This window comes from Rhinatrema bivittatum, chromosome 2 (genome assembly GCF_901001135.1).
Source record: "Rhinatrema bivittatum chromosome 2, aRhiBiv1.1, whole genome shotgun sequence".
NCBI lineage: Eukaryota > Metazoa > Chordata > Amphibia > Gymnophiona > Rhinatrematidae > Rhinatrema > Rhinatrema bivittatum.
The window spans coordinates 263429097-263452081 of NC_042616.1; the positions used below are offsets into that span (position 1 = coordinate 263429097).

The 22985-nt window shown below is 42.1% G+C and overlaps 1 protein-coding gene across 3 annotated transcripts in view; it reads left to right on the plus strand.

Annotated features, from left to right (window-relative positions):
- Positions 1-22985, plus strand: part of THRB (thyroid hormone receptor beta) — a 462866-nt gene that overhangs the window by 82166 nt on the left and 357715 nt on the right. The window lies entirely within an intron of this gene.

Consider the following 22985-nt stretch of genomic DNA (forward strand, 5'->3'; position numbering starts at 1 on the left):
ATAGTATTACTTTTTGTTTTTTGAAGGGACAAAAATGGAAGTGCCCGACAAGCTGGCTGCAAATGCCAGCTGCTGCTGGTGACTTGCGGGGTGCCGTTTACCCCTTTTCAGCACTTTTTTGGGAGGAAGGGGGAAAAGCTCCGTTATACCTGTCAGTGGGGACTTTTCAGAATCGCTGGTGTTTCTGGGGTTAATTAGCGACTGTTTTGATAAGCCATAATGAAACGATCCAGTTCCCGGCCGCGTCATTGTGAAATATTTGGCATCCCTTACGCTCTGTAGTTGAACTTTCCTGGATGATTAGGCTGCGACAAGGAGTCTGCTGATTTACTGTAGCCAGCATTGTAGCTGGTGGAATAAAGAAAGCTCAGCTGGTAGCAAACTTGTTTTCCCTTTTGTATAATCAGAGTCTTGGATGAAAAAAGAGAACCCCCCCCCCCCTCCTTCTTTGCGATCCATTTGATGACTCATTTATTATTTGGACTGGCCGTAGACAGAGAAGCAAATTGTGTTTTTCACAATCCATATTTGTTGTGCATTGTACTTAATTGGTACTTAGGTTTTTATGCTCTTATCTGAGGCAAATGTTCTGTGATAAAATCGAAACATTTTTCAGAGCTAAAGAGGGCACTGTTTTGATATAAAGTGTGCATGCATGTTGTTGGTTTCCTAATTTTAATTGTCTGCTGTTGGCTCCCTCTTCCCGCCCCCTTCTCCAAGGAACTTATTCATATCCAGTTCTCTTAGACTTCAGGCACATACAGTTTTTGTTTGCTTTATTTTAAAGTTGGCTGGTCCAAGCCTTGAGGTACACATGATGCACTTTGTTGGTCATTCTAGCCGACAAGCATAGCTTCAGGTTTCCAACAATTCAGCATCTGTGTCTAGGACTGGAAAAGCTAGTCCTTGCTACTGAATTTGCTGTTTCATGAGGAATTTTGGGAAACCAGCAAACTTGGGGACTGCTTCCAGAAGGAGGGAGCAGGGATTGCTAGCTATATGGGGGTGGTTTGAGGGAGAGAGTACAGAGGTACTCTCTTCCTCCCTTCTACCCACTTGCTGATTCTCAGGGACTCATCCTGCAGGTGCTGGACCTCCTCTTCATCTACCCACCTACTTGCTTTTTGCCTCATCCTAAAATAATCATCAACATAGCTAATTAAAAAAAAAAAAAAAAAAGGAAGAGAGCAGCTCTTCATGCCAAGTCTGACTTCTTCTGTTGCCTGGGACAGTTTCCTGGTTTGACCATGAAGGTCACCTTAGATATGGTCAGTGCCCTGCATGGTTGAAACTGAGAGTCTTGCTCACTTGCAAAATAAGGCAGATGCTTGGCTGACGTGGGAGGGGAGGATCAGGCATGGAAAAAAGAGAGCAAGAGAAAGGAAGAGAGATTGACAGGAAAGCCGGGGGGGGGGGGGGGGGAGAGAGAGAGAGATGAGGACCAGGGATGGGGAGAGAGAAAGAGTTGATGGAGGAAGGGATAGCTAAGGGAAGGTGGAAGGGAAGAAGAGGGTTGGGAGGGTTGAGATGTTAGTGGGGTGAGGCTGGGAGAGGATGGGACAAATGAGAAGTTAGCAGGGTGAGTGGGATGGCAAACTGAGTAGTGAGGGTGAGAGATGAGGGTTAGTGAAGGAAGTAGGGGAGAGAGCAGGATGAAAGGTTGGAGGGAGATTTGCAGGAGGGGAAGACAAAAGTAGAACTGACAGAGGGATGAGAGACTAGAGGGAGGAAAAACCAGGTGGAATCAAATGGGATAGAGGAAAATTGAGAGTCACCTGAAAAGGGAAAAAAGAATAGTGGAGCCAGGCAAGAGAAAAGGAACCTTTAGAAGGGAAAGACAAACTGAGTGAGAAGATGAGAAGAAAGCGAAAAGTGGTTAAAAAGGAATGAAAAAACAAAAAAATAGGTAAGAATGTAAATGGTGAAAGGAATGGGGAAAAAAAAACCCCAAGAAAAAGTAAAATATCCTGACACACAAGAAAAGTTAGAAAACGGCTTTATTTTTGTAAACAGTTTCACATATTTATTCATCTAAATTGTATGCAAAGTTATGCACATGTGCCACAGAATTGTGTCAGGATTTCAAAAACTTTGCTATTGAATTTTCTAATTCTTGCACTAGGAATTAAGTTTGAGCCACTGCAGTAAACTGGGGAGCAGTGCTGATAGGTTTGACTGTAAGAATGGATTTGTGTTCCAAGTACTCCTCACTTCTTATGATTTGTGGTTAAAATCATGCTTATTTGTAGACAAGCCAAACCTCTGGTTTGCCTTGAATTCTGCAGAAATTCTCTGTCATAAAGGGGGCCAATATTCCAAAAAAAGTGAATTTAGGAATGTAATTTAGATGCCTGTTTCTAGCTAATGTTAGGACCCTAACAGGGTAATTTTCAAAAGAAAATGTAGATGTAACATACTATTGCAGCAATTTTAAAAAGACCTACTGAGAATTCAGTAGCATGTATTGTAGCGATCTTCAGAACTTGAAAATTGCTACAGTATATTCTACTGATTTGTGAGTCGGTTTTACCTGCATTTAGGGGCTGTTGCAATACTGTGCCTTAGCCGTTGCTCATGGCTTAATGCACGTTTTGGACGCGCGTCCATAACCTCCCAATCCAATACAGGGATTAGCGCGTCCAAAACGAGTGTCCAAATCAATGCATAGCTAATAGCGCTCATCACATGCAGTTCATGTAGATGAGGCTATTAGCTAATCACCGCAATCCAATAAATTTTCCATATGGCCAGTGCGCCCTTGCAAATGCAACAAATTTTACGCCAGGCCAGGGCTAGCATAAAGGTATACCATGCTCAAAGGCACATAGAAAACAGGATTCTTCTTTTTTTTTTTTTTTTTTCAATCAGTCTCATTTATGAAATTGCATTAGGGCCTTATCGTGAGTGTTACGGCCCTAACGACCACGATAATGCCATAACACCCATGATAGATAACGCATCACGAGATGTGTATGCAAATTTTAAAAATTTTCCTGAATGGGAGGAATTAGGATGGAGTTAGGGCAGAATAAATTGAAATGAGGGGGTGCTTAGTGTTGTGTGCAATAGCGTAACACATGTTTTCGCGGGTTTTAATACTGGAAATAACTACACCTTTTTTTCCTGATGTTATGCCCGAAACGGAATTTGTGCTAAAAACTCGCATATCCCGTTTTGGACAGGAGAGGGGAAGGAAGGGGGAGAGAGAGAGAGAGCCTATAGGGAGGCACACATATTAGTTACCTTTTTATACCACTCTAGGAGGGGTAACTCGGGTGAGGTTTTGGTGGTGGCCTAGGTTTTGGGGGACAGTTTTACATGCACAGTCAGAGGTACAAACAACATAGTACACATCAAGCTAGGTCGAAAGTACAATGTACAAATCTCATCTTTGTGTACCTTTCCTCACTCCAGATCACATCAAATCATCACTGATGTGTTCTGTGCTCTTCATACCTCTAACCATGCATGTAAAACTGTCCCCCCAAAACCTAGGCCACCACCAAAACCTCACCCCGAGTTATGAGTTGCCCTTCCTACAGTGGTAAAAATAGTTTACTTACCTGATAACTTACTACACTCTCTTTCTCTCTCTCTATTTTGTAGCAAAATGTTATTTAGTTAAAAAAAAAAAAAAAAAAAAAAAGGGTTTTGTTGGGTTTTTTTTTTTTTTTTTTTGGGGGGGGGGGGGTGGAATTCTGAACACCCAATACACACAAGATACATGATCCAGGCTGTATATCTTGTGCATGTCTATGCCGGTAGTGGGAGAAAACGGACTATCCTAGATTGAGAGTCCATTTTCCCAACCCACTTGACAGCCACCTCTCCTGTGTGCCTGATGCCGAGGAGGCACTAGGGATGCACATTTTTTCCCTAGGGCCTCCTTTTTAGCATGGCCCCTTCATTTAAATATTGAATCGCGCACCCAGGAGAGGTGGCTGGATGTGCATTAGGAAAATGGGCGCTCAACACTGAGCGTCTGTTTTCTGTGCATTAACACGGGTAAATGGCCTTTTGAAAATCAGTGGTAACCTACTAACTTTTTTTCCATCCCAATGCTCCTCCATAGCCACTCTACTTTTTAGGGAACCTAAATTTAGGGTCCTCTGGAACTTATTTTAGGGACTCTGCCTTAGTCATTTTTAGGCTCCTCACTCCCAAAACTAGGTTCCTAAACCCTTTTGAAAATCAGTGATAGAACAGATGAATAGGTTTACCCTCTTCTCTCATATTTTCTCATTTCCCATGCTCAACAAATGTTTTCTCTTTTTTTTTTTTTTTTTTGACATATGTTGGAAACATTTGGTCTGTCTTCTGAGTACATTTAAAGAGCTACAGAAGACTGATTAAGATCTATAGTTTGTGGACAGTTTAATGTTGTGCTTATACAAACATATACAGTATACTTGTAATATATAGTGGAAGGTTGCTGACAGTGAAATATTGCGGTACTTTATGGCAGGTGTACCCATGCTCAATCCATTTTAATTTAGAACTATTTACATTGGCATTGACAAATGCAAAACAGACATGGGGAAGATATGACATAATAAGTAAAATGAATGCCAAGATAAAACAAGTTTAAAAAAAAAAAAGTTAATAGTGCTGATACTTTGAAACTTTATTGTAAAAACCTCCATTTAATTCTGCTCAGTGAATTTTGAAACTGGCATCTAATCAATTTTAAATTGCAAAATGAGTCCAATCAGGGAACATATTTTAAAGCTGGTTTGGATCCAGTTTCAGATGCACTTCTGAGAGTGAAATAAGCATTGTAACATGTGCATGGAATAGTTATTCCAGTATGGCTCTCCAATTCCACCTTTCCAAAGTGGTAATCTTTTTCTTGATTTCTTTAGTGATCCATTGAAGGTTAACTCTTTCTGTGAAAGGTGAAAATATGCCTATCCATATGTATGATAAAGCTGATAGTCAAAAAAGCTGAACAGCTAAATTTGGGCAAATAGGTTAGGACCCTAAATTTCAGCTGAATTTAGGGGCCTATGTTTTTAGCTAAAGATTCACCAAAATTTAGGTTCCTAAAATTCAGGGGTTTAAATTGATACCTGCTATTCATTTGCCTAGATTTAGGCTCGTGAGTTAGATGCCTAATGCAGAAAATCAGTGCTATGCATCTAACCTTTTTCCCCACCCTAGCTCCATCTCAGTAGCCATCCACTTTTTAGAATCCAAAATTTAGGGGCCTAGTGAAATGAAGAGTCAATATTTAGGCACTCAACCCGCCTGACTCCCAAAGTGAGATACCTAAACCCTTTGAATCTTGGCCTTGATATGATTAGCTAGAGCTTGGTGATCTACAGAAATTTTACTCATCCTTGTAACCAGGAAATACATATCTGAAAAGAGGAGTATATATGGTGTCATAGAATATGGGCAAAATCTTTGTAGATCAGTTGCCAAAAATTAACATATTGACAGGCTGCCATGTGTATAAACATGAACAACAATCCTTATTGCTGCAATGCCTTAAATATAGCCCTGATTAAAATATTTGTTTACCATCTGTAGAATCAGCTGCATGAGCCCTAAAATATGGCATTGTGGATGGCTTTGATATTTTTTCAGAATTTGCCAAAAGCATGGAACAAGCACAAAGGATCTCTGAGGAAAAGGAAGGGATTGTAAAGCTGAGCAGAAGGCATGGATGGGCCATATGGTATTTATGTGCCCTCATCTCTCTTTCTGTTACAATGATTTTTGTCATAAATGCAAATCAGGAAATATCCCTTCTAGCCACTTGGGCCTTTAATTCATTGTATATTTTAGTTTTCTATTGAGAACTTCCTTCACTCTTTATTAAAAAGAATTTTAAGATCTATTTTAGCACATCATGTCTCAACCTCACACATCACCATACAGAGTCAATGCCTCTACTGCCTGGTTAGTGATCCTTAGTGTAGCTTCATCATCCCCCACCTTGCCTTTGCTTTCCTCACCACACTCACTCTAATGTAGGGCCTCCCAAACTTTTTGCCAATGTGACCCCAATTTAGCATTTAAAAATTCACATGACCACAGAAGATGGTCAAAACAAATTAGCAGAGGTACAATCTTATCTCGAATGATCATTCCTCACACCCTCCCCATACTCCAGATGATCCCCTATCCCAGCCTCCACACGCTGCAGTTGATCGTTTCTCCTAACCTTTACGCCATTCATAGAACCTCCTTCTTAACTTCCTCCACCCCCCAGCAGACCCCCTCTCAACCTCTGTCCCTCTAGCTGATCCCCCAGTTACTCTCTCCCCAACCCATCCTCTCTCACCCCCTCCAGCCATTTTCATATCATCCCAGCTGATTCTCTAGCCCCAAGGCCTTGTTATAACCCCCAATTGATCCTCTGTCATCCCTTCCCTCCTCACTTTCATCCCTATCCCCTTCCCCCAGCTCCTCTTACATCTCCCAGTTGATTTTCTGCCATTCACCATTTCTCGCTCTCCACTTGATCCAACCCTTCCTGCATCTGATCCTTCCCTTCAAACATCCCCCTGGCAAGGGTCAGTGTATTTTCCTTTTTGCCCCCAGGCCAAAGGTGAATGACAGTTGATGGGGAAGAGAGGACAGGCTGATAACAGGCCACAGATAATGAAAGGGGAGCAGTGGAAGTCTCTCCTGGCCCATGCAAACTCACAAACAAAAACTAATGCAAGGGCATTGTCTGTGAGAACTTGCTGGTTCAACGGCCCCACACTGACTTCCATAATTATTGCTGCTGGCACCTGAAGAGTGCTGCTGTTCGAGTCATTTGTGACACCCCCCCCCCCCCCAGCTGAATGTTTTGTGACCCTCAATTGGGGTCCCCACCCATAGTTTGGGAAGCCCTGCTCTAATGAGTTTTTACATCTGAAAGTCCTGCATTACTAGACCCAGAAAAGGCCTTTTGTGGTGCAGAGGCGTGGGAAGGACCCATGTCATAGATCACTTATAGCGGTTTGTGTTTTCTTCTTAATACCTGACCCAGTTTCCTTAAATGTACACGGCTAAGCATACTGTCTATGGTCCTCACCCGGGTGCTTATGTTGTCTTTCAACTATGGCCCTCCGGGGGACTATGGGTCATGCCAGACGACGCATTACCCCCTCTCACTTGATATCCCTGCTAGTGCTCTCTTCCTTCCGACATCTCTCCTGGCTCCTCCTCCTCGACCTGTTTATCTTTCACACCCCTTTCTATAACTAAGCAGAAACGTAGAAGCTGATGTCAGATAAAGACTGCCAGACTCATCCATTCACTGTGTTCCTTCATATTCAGGCACCACAGACTCTTCTTCATCCTCGGGCTTTGCCTTTGCTTTCCCATCACTAAAGATGCTTTGCACTTGTCTTCTGCTTATTTTTAGATTCTGATACCAATTTTGTTTGTAATGTTTGCCATGGGAAAACTGTTAAATGCATCTGTTGCATTTTCCTAGCATTTCCCCCTCTCTTCCAGCATTTGTCTCTCATCCTCTGCTCCCTTCCCCTCTTCCTTCTGGTTTCTCTTTTCTTTCGTCTTCGCTTTTCCTTAAGCCTCTGTCAAAGTCCCTCCACACTCTCTCTCTCTCTTCTGTTTGCGGGACTCAAGATTAGACCTAGATCTGCCACCTTTTATATTGTACATGGTAAGTGTCACTGACCACCATTGTTTACTGTTCCACGGCTTGTAGTGGTCTGTATACAGTATTTTTAATAATGTTGCCAAAGCAGAGCTTAGCAATTAAAAAAAAAAATATAATTTCATAAAAAAATTTAAATTAATTGTTGTTCATTATACCTCTTAGGTTCATCACTAGTTCAATCTTAGAACATGAAGTCTAGTACAGAATCTTCTCTGCAGTCTTATTTTGTTGTGGAGCTAATTTTGCCTCTGGGGGGATACAATTTTTTTAAATGGAATGTTGCAAGCATGCAACCTGTTATTTAGAATTATTATTATTAAAAAAGTTTCCTTGGTTTATCTCTTAGGTCTTCATTAAGAAAAAACTAACATCTTGCCATAGTGCTTATCCCCCTCTGGCCTTGGGATGTGCTGTCTGTTATTGACTTGAACCACTGTCATTCATCATTGCCAGCAACTAAATATACCATGGCCTGATTCAAAAATATTTTACATGGCCCATATGAGGAAATTAAATTCCAAATTGCTTTTTTTTTTTAATTTATAAAATGCTGTCTTGGTGGGAGCTCCTTTTACCTTTTGCAAAAAAAAAAAAAAAAAAAAATCTCATTTCCTCTAAATAAAAAAAAAAATAAAAAAAAAAAAAATCGAGTGGCTTGGTATGACAAGTTTCATGATAATGGAAATTGCAGCTACAGTGCTGTGTTAAGTGTAGGTATGTCTTGGAATCTATGTTCCATGCAGATATTTGTAACTGAAATGACATACGTTTAGCAAAGTTTGATAAATGCTTTTACTGAGCCTGACCCCCATGTGTATCCAGACACTGAGATTTTATTAGTAAGGAAAGCTGGGACTGGTCAGTTCTGGCATTTGTCAAATAAGATACTGGTGCTGATACATGGAAATATATTGATCACATAAAATGTTTGCATCAGGTTCTATGATAGTAACATTTAATTCCTTCATGCTAAGCCATTCAAGAATAAGTAATTTTGACTATTTACATCAATGTGTTTGCGAAATGATATGCTAATTTGGAAAATAATGGAAATATGTCCCTAAGAAGACACCACATTTACATAATTGCTGTTGAATTTATCAATGAACTGCCGTGAAACTGGGACACGATGCTCCTGAGACAAGAGGCCACCTAGTGCCCCCCCCCCCCCCCCCCCAATGGCAGCAGCAACCAGCAGGAAGACATGGAGAGGAACCAAGCCACATCCCACCTTCTCACCATCCCTTCAGCTTATATGTAAGAAAGTGTGCCTCAGTTCTTTTACGTTTTTGATGAGGTAAGTTTCCTCCTGCACTTTTGTGCTTCCATTTCGGGCAGAACCAGAGATGCTACCTGGTGCCATGCGTTCTGATTTGCAACTACCCAGGAATTCCCCCCCCCCCCCCCCCGCCTTCCCAACTTACTTGACTCCAGTCATTTGAGTAACAGTTATTGACTGGGGGGGACGACGGACGGATGGGAGGGCTTGCAGAAAAGCCCTAAATATGGCCACTGGGTGTCACCATTGCACGGTGACTATGACTCTCTTCTCCCCAAGGGCTGCAAATGCTGCCTCTGCAGCATCCCCAACCTCTGTCAACCCCCAGGAAGTGGAAGACTTGACCTGTGAATCTAACCCAGGTACCTCTGCTTGGCAGCATGTAGCTCTGCCTCTGAGCCATTTGGCTAGCCCAGGCAGTCTCAGTTTTTATATTTTTTTCATTCTGTAAATAAATGTTATTGAGGCAATAATCAAACTGCCCACATTGGTGCAAACAGTGGGTAGTTTTTCTTTACAGGATTTGCACTAGTAATCAAAGCAAAACTAGAGGCCTGATTTTTCCAAAAGCATTTACCTGCTTAAAAGTGGGTTTTATGCATGTAAATGTAATTTACCCATGTAAGTGGTTTTTTTGAAAATTGTTATGTGTAGGCCATTGAATTATCAATAGGTTTTACCTGCATTAAGTGCATTTAACATGGGTAAATGGCTTTTGAAAATTGGTACAATAGTATATTTACATGTGTAATTCCTTTGAAAATTCACCTATTAGTGTATAGCTTTGCTTTGGGGAAAAATACCTGAAAAGAATTGTTCTTACCTTTTTCTGCAAGTACTTTTTCTGGCCAAAACACCTGTTTCCTCTAGTGCTGCTTTGTTTTTGGTTTTTTTTTTTACACAGACTGACTATGATGAGCTATTACCTCTCGTATTTATTTAACTCTTTTCTATACCGACATTCATGATACAAATCATATCATATCGGTTCACAAGGAACGGGGGGGGGGGGGGGGGGTTGTAACAATAATATTGAAGAGGAAGAAAAGTTACAATAAAACGAGGTTATGTGAACTTGGAAACAGAAATGTGCCGGAGACAGAGGAATAACGTTGTAAACTTAACAAGGCTATACTGAAAGTGCATTGGGTCGGAAATAAGACACTCTAAATAAATATATATATATATATATATATATATATATAACTTATATACAATCATGAAACTGGCTACAAGTTTTATTGTCTAGTAATAATTTAATAAGAAAAACGGGGTCAGAACAGACTGAGGTTTGTGTGCTAACAGGACTCATTTCTTCAGGCTGACCCTAGAATTGAGAGACTTTAGCCCATAGCAGGGGCCAGCCCCAAAATAGCTGATGCATTTGTTTTGTCTCTGAGGCAGGATGTAGGGAGCATGACTCAGGAGATGAGGACAATGAATAACCATTCGTCTAGTATAAAGTGATCGTTTATCTGTTGAGAGAAATGGGACACCCATACCCCCAGCTTCTCAGTGTACTATATGCATCACTCCCATCTCTCACACAACCCTGCCTCTTGCTCCCACCTTACATAAAACACCCAGCCCCAATCCTCTAGTTTCCTGCGGCAATTTAGGGATAAATTCTACAGCAATTCTACAGCACACTTGCTTATTGAATGTAAATTTTACTTTACAAAAATAGTAATTTCCAAACATTTTTATGTGTCTTGGTAATTTGTTTTGTTCTTTTTAGTTTTTTCAGGTAGGGAAAAGGGAGCTTAGTGACTTGGTTCACAGAACAGAGGGAAAGGGGCTTGCCATGTGGATGGGTTCAGACACAGAGAGGGAGAAGAAGAAGATTTGGGGAATAGAGAAGGAGAGGGAATATCGAGGATTGGAGAGATGAGGGGAGGGAGGATCAGATCGGAGATGGAAGGAGAAGAGGAAGGATTGGAGAGGGGAAGAGGTATCTTGGTCTAGGGAGGAATGGGAGGATCCAGGAGGTAAAGAGGATTCTCTCTTGCTCCTCCTCCCCATCTGGTGCCAGTTCCCTTACATGCACATCTGCACACTTGGGCATCGATTTTTCTCTCTCTTTCTCTCACATGCGCACACGTGCACATGAGTAATCTCCCTATTTCTCACAACCACCTATCCCCTGGGACCTCTCTCACTCTCCTCCCTTAGAGTCCAAGTTTGCACTATTAGCTTCAGGGAGATGGAGGAATTGGGAGACAACAAAAAAATGACCACAAACCTGCACTCTTTTTTTTTCCAAAATTTTGGCAGTATTTGCTTTTCTGTAAATGCAAAGTGAAGGGTTTAGAGCCATCTGAAGTAGAATAGTGGCACCTGCCAAGATCATGTATATTTGTACATAATCAAAGAATAGCTGATTATCTAAGTTAGATAGACTTATCCGACTAACTTAGATGAGATATTCAGCTGCATAACTATGCTTATCTGGATAAACTTTATCTGTCTAAGTTTAGACCTGGTGGTAGTTCCCCCGATAGGAGAAGCTTGGTTGCAAGCAACTAGAAATTGGGCTTTGTCAATTATTGGACCCAGACTGTGGAACAAATTGCCCATGGAGTGCAATTGTCTGATTTAAAGGTTTTCAGGAAATACCTTAAAGCATTTTTGTCAGTGAGATATTTAGCTGAATGTTATATTTTTAAAATTGTTTTATTTTGTTATTTTATTGATATATGTTAAGGTGTCATCCACTTAGCTTGATTATTTTCTTTATAAGCGGACTAGAAATGTTTTTAAATAAAATAAAAATAAATAGATGGATAACTTAACCAGCTAAGTCTCAGTATTGATACTTAGCTAGATAACGTATCCAGCTAAATAGCACTGCCTCGTTACACTCATTGCTCACACTCAAGTTATCTGGTTGAGAACTTAGCTAGTTAAGTTTCTTAACCAGCTAAATGGAGGCCACTGAATTTACAGTGGCCACTACTTAGCCGGTTTTGTCCAACTTAACTGGTAAGTGCCGTTTGTTTTGACTTCTATATATTTTTTTAGAGCTGGTCGTAGGCAAAGCAGCAGCCTGTGAGAGAGCCAAAAATGGCACTCCTCTAGCACAATCATCTGTCTACCTATCCACCCCTTAGGGTGATTTCCTCCTACCAGCAGAAGGAGAGGAACATTTATTACCCGTGACTGCTTCCTCTGCTGGTTTCATTATGAAGTTTGAACCACATGGGGCCCTGTGCAATTCAGACTTTAAAGTGAATTCATTAGAGGAGGAGGGAGACACCAGAGAGTGCAGCAGTTCTATCTGGTGGGAAGGGATCATGGAATGGGATGGTAGAGGTTTGGGGAAGGATCACACCTAGTGCCTTGGTTTCTTGAATCCAGGTCCTGTTCCTGCTCCTATCCTGTCTCCAGTTCCTTCGGACAGATCTTCTGGCTTCTGACCTCGGACTGGTTTCGGTGATTCGTCTGACTTCATACCTCGGATTGGCTGTCAGGAACTCTCTGGCTTGGGGCTGATTCTCATCACTGCTTCCAGCTGCGATTCCACCGACTTTTCAGGGGCCCCACCTCAGACCAGCCAGCCCCACGCACCCAAGGGCTCAACCTGTGGGGAACGGAGCTGGTATTGGTGAAGCTCCAGCCGGCCCCTGCACCAGTTCAGCCTCACTTTCCGACAATAGGAACCTGAGGGGGTTTACCCTCACAGGTAGCACCAACTCTACCTCGGACAAGGGATCCACATCTCTGATGTATAACAACAAAAGCAGTATTACAAGGTTGTCATAGACTCCAGAAGATGAAAGAAATGGAGCATGGATCCAGGACTTCAGTAGTGCTGTTGACTATGCACACAATGGTGGATTTTCCTCTTCTTATCTCCTGCAGTGTATATCTGCATTAAAATAATATAATAGAGATTAAGTGATATAGAAAAGAGTTTACAAGTACTTGTTTCTGCAATACCAACATGTTCTTCCAACTTTGTTTTAAGGAGATTGATTTATGAGACCAGCAATGAAACTCCTGCTTAAACTGAAGAAAGAACAAAGAAAAAAAAAAGAAATTAATTGTATCACTGTAAATACAAGCACATAGTCTACAGAACTCATGTACTTACTATAATGAAAAATGTAGCTGAATTAGTTCATTTTAATCTAACATCCTGATTATTCACTTCATGATGTGAAGAATCATCATTTAACACCTTGTTTTCACTGTCTAAACAAACATATTCCACACTGAATGATTATATTATACAAAATGTAGCTAGCGGAAGATATCTTATGAACTTGTAGTAAAGTACTATGAGATTGATTTGGACAACTAAATATAATTTTCAGATGCTAAAAGTTACTTTAATGACTAATGAGTCTCATCATAATGGCAACACGGTAATAATGGGAGAATTCAGTTTCCGCAGTATTGATTGGGTCAGTGTCTCATCAGGTCATGCTAGGGAGGTTCGATTTCAAGATGCCATATGCCAGGGGTAGCAAAATCCAGTCCTCGAGAGCCACAAACAAGCCGGGTTTTCAGGATATTCCTAATTAGTATGCATGAGATTTGCATATAATGGAGGCAGTGGATGCAAATCTAATGCACATTCATTGTGTATGTCCTGAAAAACAGGTCTATTTGTGTCTCTCAAGGATCAGAGTTGGCTATCCCTGCCATATGTGATTGCTTCATAGAGCATCTGGTTCTAGAATCGATGTGAAGGTCAGCTGTTTTAGATCTAGACCTCAGTGGAGGGCAGAACTTACTTGGTGGGACTGCTTAGCAATAGCGATCATAATGCTTTCAAATTTGATATAATCATTGGAGGGAGGTCATTAAGTGAGCTAGCGCATTAGCATATAACTTTAAAAAGACTATCATAGAATGAGGAAATTAGTTAGAAAAAAAAAAGATATGACTGCCTAGGTTACAAAGGTTGCTTGAGGCATGTCCATTGTTTAAACATCCAAAGAATCATAATGTAGCTTTGAGCGGGTGAGGATCTGTTCTTATGAAGAATAGTCAATCACTCACAAAGCAATGAAAATCCATCCTTAATTTAAATTCACTGCAGAACTAGGTATACAGTTTGTGGTCTCCTGACACAGACCGTGTTTCACCGCGTCAGCTGCATCAGGAGGGACAATACTTACTACAAAGAAATGTATAAATAAAACAGAGTAAGAATGAAGACTCAGAACAAACAAGGGAGCTGTGAAGTGCAAAAATAGGTAAATTACATCCCAGGAAATTTTAATTGTAGCAGTGGCTCAGACACAGATGCATATTCTGCTGTTGTGCTGCTGCTCATGTACTCACTTAGGGGTAAATTTTTAAAGGGCCGTGCATGTTATAAAATTCGATTACCCCCCCCCCCCCCACACATGCGCTCGACTTTATATTGGCATGCGCATGTGTGCACGGGTTCCGACTCTATGCACAAGGTGGGTATTTTATAAAAGAAAAACATGCGAAAATGCAATCGGGCCTTTGCCCAGTTCCCTCCCAGTCTGCTCCAATAAGCTTTGCTATCCCCCTAATTAATCTTCCTCCCTTCTCCCCTCCCCTCCCCCTAAACCCAACCTTTCTACCCTATCTTTTTTTGTTATTGAACTTACCTGCTCTTATAAGCAGCTGTAAGTTCCATGTGCCAGCCGGCTCCCGATGCGCGCTTCCCCGGAACAGCGCCTAATGGCACTGTCCCGGCTGGCCCCCAGATACGTGGGTACATGCGGAATTCCCTCTTTAGGAGGTAATTTTCAAAGGAGCTCCATGTGTAAATGTAACACACTAACAGAGCAATTTTCAAAAGTCCATTTATGCACTTACAGTGCACTTATGCATCTAAGACCTATTGATTATTCTTCCTCCCCATTTGGACTCCACCCGGACCTCTAGCGCTCCTAGTTAAAGCTAAAGCACAGAGAATGGGAGACCCTCTACTCATATTTCAAAGAGCTGACAAATAGAATATCTGATAATTAACATTTCATATAAATGTTTAAAAAATTTCCCAAACACAAATTAAATCTTTCAAAACAGCAGACACAACACCCAACAACTAAAACCAATAAAAATAAAATCCCCTATTCTGAGACATTTTGTTTAAGAACATTTTCTTTTGCTCCAAAAGACCTGAGATGGTCAGGAGTGAGGGATGTGCACAGACTTTCTCTTCTTGCTCTCATATACACACATTTAACACATACTCACTCTTTATGCACTTACTGACACACACATGTTCAGGCACACAGTTACACACACTCATTGACTCATATGCAAAGGCACTGATACATGCTCACTGACTGACACTTTTCTCATATGCTGACACAAACAAATGCTCAGTCTCGCATACGCTTTCACAAACGCAAAGGCTCTCACACATTTTCTCAAACAATGAGTGACACATGCTTGCTTACTTACATATAGTCATACACACTAACATACCTTCTCTCTGCCAGCCCCAAAAAAGTGCAGAAGCAGTAGTGGCAGCCTAATAACTTAAAACATTTTTTTTTTTTTTTACTCACATTGGTGGTTAGGGGAATGCAGGCAAAACCCTGGGTTAACAGGTTTCTGGTGAGCTGACTGCCCGTTGCTGTGGGAGGAGGCAGGCTGTAAACCTTGATACTTTTTTTTTGTTTTGTTTTTTGCCGTGACCTGAGAATTAGGGGGGCCCCATGCAGAGGAGCAGAAGGCTTGCAGCATGGAGCCAGTGCTGAGACAGCAGCGGGAGGCTACCACCCGCTTCCCGAAGGGAGAGAGACGACCCGAGCTGATAAGGGGAGGCGCCTACACTGTTTCCTGCCTCCCTGGTGAAGATGAAGGGGTGGGCCCAGCCGAACAGCAGCTGCTAACTCTTCCGGCCTTGCAGCCCGGTCGGCACAGCTGTAGCCCCTCTTTCTCCACAGCTTCTTCCTCCAACCTTGGGCTGCGTGGCTCCGCCAACACAGCTGCAGCCCTACCGCCTTGGTCCATGTGGCCCAGCCATCATCTCCTCGGGCCACGCGGCCCCACTGACACAGCTACAGTCCCTCCTTCTTGTGCCATGAAAGCCACCACCGATACAACTGTGTTGCAGCCTCCTCCTTAGCGAGAGCTAATGCTGAAGCTCTGGGCCCTGACAGGGCAAACAACGCCCCTGCAGAGAAATGCGACTGGGGACCCGGTGAAAGTCACAACAGCTTCGAAGGCATGGGGGTTCGGACCAACACTGACCACGTGATTCGCTGTACCAGCCCACCGGGGCATGCCCGAAACTCTGCCCCGCGGATAACTTTTCAGTTATCTGTCTAAATGGCTTTTGAATATTGATGTCATGATAGCTAGACCTAATTTGGCTTGTATTTCTTTTTTAATATTTTTCCTTTATATTCTTCCCCATTGCCAGGCTGATGCAGAACGGTGCGCTCGGCTGCGCGCACCATTTACCATGCAATTGGCCGCATTTTTCCAACCCATGTCTATTACCCTTTATACTGTAAGGGGTAACAGCGCGCCGAAAATGCGTGGCCAACCCCCCGAAAACTAATAGCGCTCATCACATGCAAATGCATGCTGATGAGCCTATTAGTTAGTCACCCAGGATACGGGAAAGTAAAATGTGCAGTCAAGCCGCACATTTTACTCTCAGAAATTAACGCCCTTTTGGGATCAGGTGATTCAGACTGGCAACTTTTGGAGACAGGATGCTGGGCATGATGGACCTTGATCTGACTTAGCATGGCACTCCTTATGTTCCCATGTTTATCTGAAGGACTTTGAAGACGTAAAATTGGAGTACCAGCCAGGGCTGAGAGGAGGCCTTTTTAGCATGAGCAACATTTTTTAAAATTTGGCAGTACGTGTTCATTTGATACAGATATCACATATTTTAATCTGTGATTTAAAAATCACAAGAGCTTTAGCTTTTTTTTTTAACTATTCATAGTTTTTTGCAAACTATCATTGGTGACACCACAGGGATTAGCCATTTCATATTGATTTGAACAATTAATTATACCATTCTCAAAAAAACTAAATATTTGCTTTCAGTAGAGAAATACAGCAATGATATAAAGCACTGAGAAATTTTTATGAGATAGCTCATTTCCCAAGCAGTTTAATAGGCAGCTCTACATGCATCTCAATCAGCCCAGCATGTCAGAAAAATTTTAGGTACATAAAATCTTTCTATTCTCTCAATAGGCAATGCATATCACCTCATCACTTTTGTATAATTACATTTCCTGAGTTAAGTCAAGATTTATTTTTTTACTCCCATAATGCTAATGTGATATCTGTATCAAATGAACACTTACTGCCAAATTTAAAAAATGTTGCTCATGCTAAACGGCCCATATATGTGAGAGTGTTGGCTGGGTGTAAGCAACGTAGATTTTAAAAGCTGCTAATTATGTGCATGTATGTGTGTGCACAAGCTTAAAAAAAAAAAAAAGGCAGAAGTAGGGTGGTGTGTGGGCGGGCCGTGGGCATTCCAGGGCGGAGCCAACAGTTACACTTGTAAATCCCATATTTCAAAATTGGAGGCCGCAGCGCATGGCGGCCTCCAATTTCTTGATTTGTATCAAGAAATTCGGTATAGAAAAGCCTTTAATAATAATAATAATAATAATGGCGGCTTGCTAGCTGCATATAGTTACTGCTGCTTCTGATGAGGAGCAAGTCTGCAGAAGTTGCGTTTTAGATCTAACATGACAGGGTGAGGGGTCTGGGTCAGCTGGGGGGCATTCAGGATGAAGAACCAGAGGGGGGTCTGCATGACCTCGGGATTGAGTTGGCAAACTGGTGGAATAATTGATAAATGGGGAACGTCCTTTGCACGAGCATGTTTTTTAAATCCATGCATGTTAAAGCTGACAAAGACCTAAGGAAGATACTCGAAGTACGTTTGCTCGAGTAATTACTTAAAATTAGCATATTTATGCACAGTAGGCATATTTAAAATCATATGCATGCAAGTGCTTGCATGACTTAAAGTTCCAGCATATGTTCGCTCATGTATGCAAGTGTATGGGCGCCTTTGTGTTCATTTTAAAATTAGCCTGTTATTCATTAGATAAATTAAAAAAAATAATAATTCTGTTCTATAAACCCTTTCAATAGGATATCTCTTCTCCCTGATATCTCTCAAAATTTGCACTTTAGAAAACATTTTTTGAACATCAATATCTTGCCAACTACTAAGAGCTCCACCATGACAACACCCAGCAATGTGCTCCCAGCTCTACTCCTTTATATACAAGGTACAGACTTGAACACATAGGGGTAATTTTCAAAGGGATTTAAGCATAGCAATCCAACTTTATATGCATAAATTGGCTTTTGAAAATCATCTGGCCAGGGGAGGGGGAGGGGACTGTGCGGGGAAAAGTAGTATAGAACAAGTGTTTAGTTTACCCACATATAAAACTTTAAAACTTACCCCCCCTGCTTTCAGCCTGCTTTTCTTTTATGCTTTATTATTTTCTTTTATTCTTCTAACATACAGAAAATGATAGTCACAAAAATAATTTAGAATTTAGAAACAGCAAAAAAAAAAAAAAAAAGTCCGCTTCTCAAAGGGAAGAAGGCTCTAAATCTGTCTGTGTGCCTCCCTAAATAACCTTTGGGGTAGATTTTCAAAGGGGTACGCACGTAGGATACATGCGTACCCCCCGAAAACCTACCCCAAACCCCCCCTCTGCGCCGAGCCTATTTTGCATAGGCTCGGCGGCGTGCGCAAGTCCCGGGGCTTGCGTGGTGCGACGTTTTGGGGGCGGGCCCGGGGGCGTTCCAGGGGCGTGGCCGCACCCTCCGGAACAGCCCCCGGGTCAGGTGATGGTGCGCCAGCAGCCTGCTGGCGCGCGCAGATTTATGCCTGCCTCTGGCAGGCGTAAATCTGGCGATAAAGGTGGGGGGGGGTTTAGATAGGGCCGGGGGGGGGGGGTGGGTTAGGTAGGGGAAGGGAGGGGAAGGTGAGGGGAGGCCGAAAGGAAGTTCCCTCCGAGGCTGCTCCGATTTCGGAGCAGCCTCGGAGGGAACTGAGGCAGGCTGCGCGGCTTGGCGCGCGCAAGGCTGCCCATAATTGGCAGCCTTGCGCGCGCCGATCCCAAATTTTAATGGATACGCCCGGCTACGCACGTATCTATTGAAATCCCGCGTACTCTTGTTCGCGCCTGGTGCGCGAACAAAAGTACGCGTTCGCGCTAAATTATAAAATCTACCCCTTTGTGTGTAATACCTTAGCCAAACCTGTCTGTTGTCTCTTCCTCCGTCCTCCTTGATACCTGGTGGTTGTCTTCCGCTTCTTCCCTCCTGGACCATGGTGGTCCTTTATCCCTCCCTTTTTCTCTAACTCTGTCCAGCATGATTCCTCTGGTTCCTCTCCTCTCCCTGATAGGCTGCTATCCACTCTCACTCCCCTTAACCAGGTCAATAATGGATTCCTGATGCTCTTTTTATCATCCATTTGTTCCGTCATTCATGTGTCATTCCTTCTCTCCTCTTGTCTTTCCCCTCATACTGTCAACACCAGTCCCATTTCTTCCTTTGAGTCATTCTACTCACTTTGGCGTGTCTTTGAAAATCTACCCCGATTTTATATCTGGCGCGTAAGGGGGGGATTTTCTAAAAAAAAAAAAAATGTGTGGCAACACAATTGGGCCATTCCCAGTTCCCTCCCAGTCTGCTCCAATTAAGGAGCGGATTGGGAGGGAACTTCCCTATCCCCCTACCTACTCTTCCTCCCTCTTCCCCTCTCCTCCCCGACCTCTATCGTTCCCCCTATTTGAAGCTTTTTTTGTTTTAAAACTTAACCTCTGAAGAGGAAGTAATTCCTGCGCAGGCTGGCTGCTGTAATGGCTGGCCCCTACCCCGGCACTTCTGCGTGTACCGGGAGATAGCACGTGGCAGGGCCTTTTTGAAAATGTGTTCGGCGCGCACACAGCCCAGCCACACGCTTATCTCCCGGTATTTGCGTGCACTGGGCTTTAAAAATGTACCCTTTTTTTGCTGCAGCTCTCCTCTTCTCTTTCTCTGTCAGGCCATAAGCAGAGCACATGGCAGTAGTGGGGGAAATGCCTTTCACAACTGTGATAACCTTTCTTTCCTCAGTATGCAGCAGAGGCTGCAAAGATTCTGACGGTCACAGTCTGTCCCTCTCTTCTCCAAATCTGCTAAACATGCAGCAGCATGGTTTGAGGCTTCTAATGGGAGTGAACAGCTACTTCTCTGTTCCTCCTCTTCCTAATCTGCAGCAATATGGGATGACGTTTTCAGGGCCATAATAAGCCCCACTCTCACTCTATTGGTCTGTGGCAGAAGTTCAGCTAATCACAGGTAGCAGCAGCCTGCTCATTTTTTCCCCAGCTTAACTTTCTTGCATCCCTTCTGGGATGGTCTTGTGGACTCCAGGTTGGGAACCACTGCTCTAGGAGGTAGCATACTACACCCAGGACCAGAGCACTGAGGCACCTCCCACGGGGGATGCTTAAGCAACTGCTTTGATCCATCATAGATGGACCATCTACCCCAGAGTTCTGAAGGAACTCAAAAATGAAATTTCAGACCTATTAGTAAAAATGTGTAACCTATCATTAAAATCATCCATTGCACCTGAAGACTGAAGGGTGGCTAATGTAACCCCCGATATTTAAAAAGGGCTCCAGGGGTGATCTGGGAAACCTCAGACCAGTCAGCCTGATGTCAGTACCAGGAAAAATAGTGGAAAGTTTTCTAAATACCAAAATCACAGAACATATAGAAAGACATGGTTTAATGGAACAAAGTCAGCATGGCTTTACCCAGGGCATGTCTTGCCTCACAAATCTGCTTCACTTTTTTGAAGGAGTTAATAAACATGTTCATAAAGATGAACTGGTAGATGTAGTGTATTTGGATTTTCAGAAGGCGTTTGACAAAGTTCCTTATGAGAGGCTTCTAGGAAAAGTAAAAAGTCATGGGATAGGTGGTGATGTCCTTTTGTGGATTACAAACTGGCTAAAAGATAGGAAACAGAGAGTAGGATTAAATGGTCAATTTTCTCAGTGGAAGGGAGTAGGCAATGGAGTGCCTCAGGGATCTGTATTGGGACCCATACTTTTCAATATATTTATAAATGATCTGCAAAGAAAGACGATGAGTGAGGTAATCAAATTTGCAGATACAAAATTGTTCAGAGTAGTTAAATTACAAGCAGATTGTGATAAATTGCAGGAAGACCTTGTGAGACTGGAAAATTGGGCATCCAAATGGCAGATGAAATTTAATGTGGATAAGTATATATTGTATATACTTTGTATATAATATACAATATATAATGTAGATAAGTATATAAATTTGATGCATATAGGGAAAAATAACCCATGCTATAGTTACACAATGTTAGGTTCCATATTAGGAGCTACCACCCAAAAAAATAGATAACACATTGAGATCATCGGTTCAGTTTGCTGTGGCAATCAAAAGAGCAAACAGAATGTTAGGAATTATTAGAAAGGGAATGGTGAATAAAACAGAAAATGTCATAATGCCTCTGTATCGCTCCATGGTGAGACCGCACCTTGAATATTGTGTACAATTCTGGTCGCCGCATATCAAAGATATACCGTATTTTTTGCTCCATAAGAGCCACACTTTTTTTTTCCCCCAAAAATGGGGGGAAAATGTCTGCGTCTTATGGAGCGAATATAAAAAAAATTTAACCAGATCCCCCCACTCTCTTGACCCCCCCCTCCCCAAGGCTTGCCAAAAGTCCCTGGTGGTCCAGTGACTTTTGGTGATCCAGTGATCTCCCCCTTGGCATTTGGCTGCCAGTAATCAAAATGGCGTTGGTAGCCCTTTGCCTTTACCATGTGACAGGGGCTACCGATGCCATTGGTCGGCCCCTGTCGCATGTTAGGAGCAATGGATGGTCCATGCCATTTGTTAAGATGGCGGTATATGCCATTGAATTGTCAATAGGTTTTATCTGTGTTAAATGCACTTAATGCGGGTAAATGGCTTTTGAAAATTGCTATGATAGTATGTTACATTTTGCAATCCCTTTGAAAATTCCTCTGTAAACTTTTTTTCCCCCCCATAGAGAATGGAGAAAAAGCCTTAGTAAACCATGCCCTTAAGTAATGTGTAAGCATTTACAAATTTAGCTTTACAGATAAGGTCACATCTGATTCTTAAAATTAATTGAATACCTTTAATACTCAAATAATACTAAACATATTTGAAGAAAAAGTTAAAGGACTGCACTGAATAGTCTATCAGAACTTGATTACAATAGAGATCCTTTTCAAGGATTGAGATTTATCAAATCTTTTGGAACTGGAATGGCTGCTAGGACAGAAAAGCTACAGTGAATCTTCTCTTATGTCATGGGGTACCCAAGCTACACAGAATGACCTGCTGATTTGTGTCTTTCGTCCATATGCATCACTGTCATCACAACAGAACTTTTAATAGATTGTACTCTCAGAAGTTCTGGACCTTACCCAGAATGAAGTAGTTAACAGTAGGGCAGTGTGAGTAGTTTTGTTGCTGTAGCAAATATAGCAAAGTAAATGTCTCATCTCATTATCTGGATAGCATTCTATAAAAAAGATTATGGGGCTCATTTACCTATTTTACATAAGAAGATAAGAAATGCCATGCTGGGTCAGACAAATGGTTCTTCGAGCCCAGCTTCCTGTCTTCGAAAGTGGCCAGTCTGAATCTCATGAAAGTACCATGCAAATCACAATATGAAAGTCTATTTCATGTTGCTCTCCCCAAGAATTAAGAGAAGGAGAAACCAAGTCTCTCTGACTAATTATTTATGGATCTGTCCTCCAGAAACTTGCCTTGACCATATTTTCTGGCAAGAAGTTTCATAACTTAATTGTGCATTGACTGACTGAAAAAATACTTTCTTAAATTTGTTTTAAATTGCTACCTGTTAGTTTCATGGAGTTTCCTATAGTCCTAATACTGTTTGATAATGTAAATAACTGTTCCTATTAACCTGTTCCATACCAGGCATAGTTTTATACACCTCTGTTGTATCCCCTTCTAAGTCTCTTTTCCAAGCTGAAGAGTCCTAATTTGTTTAGTCTTTCTTCATAAAGGAGCTGATCCATCCATGTAATTTTTGTTGCCTTT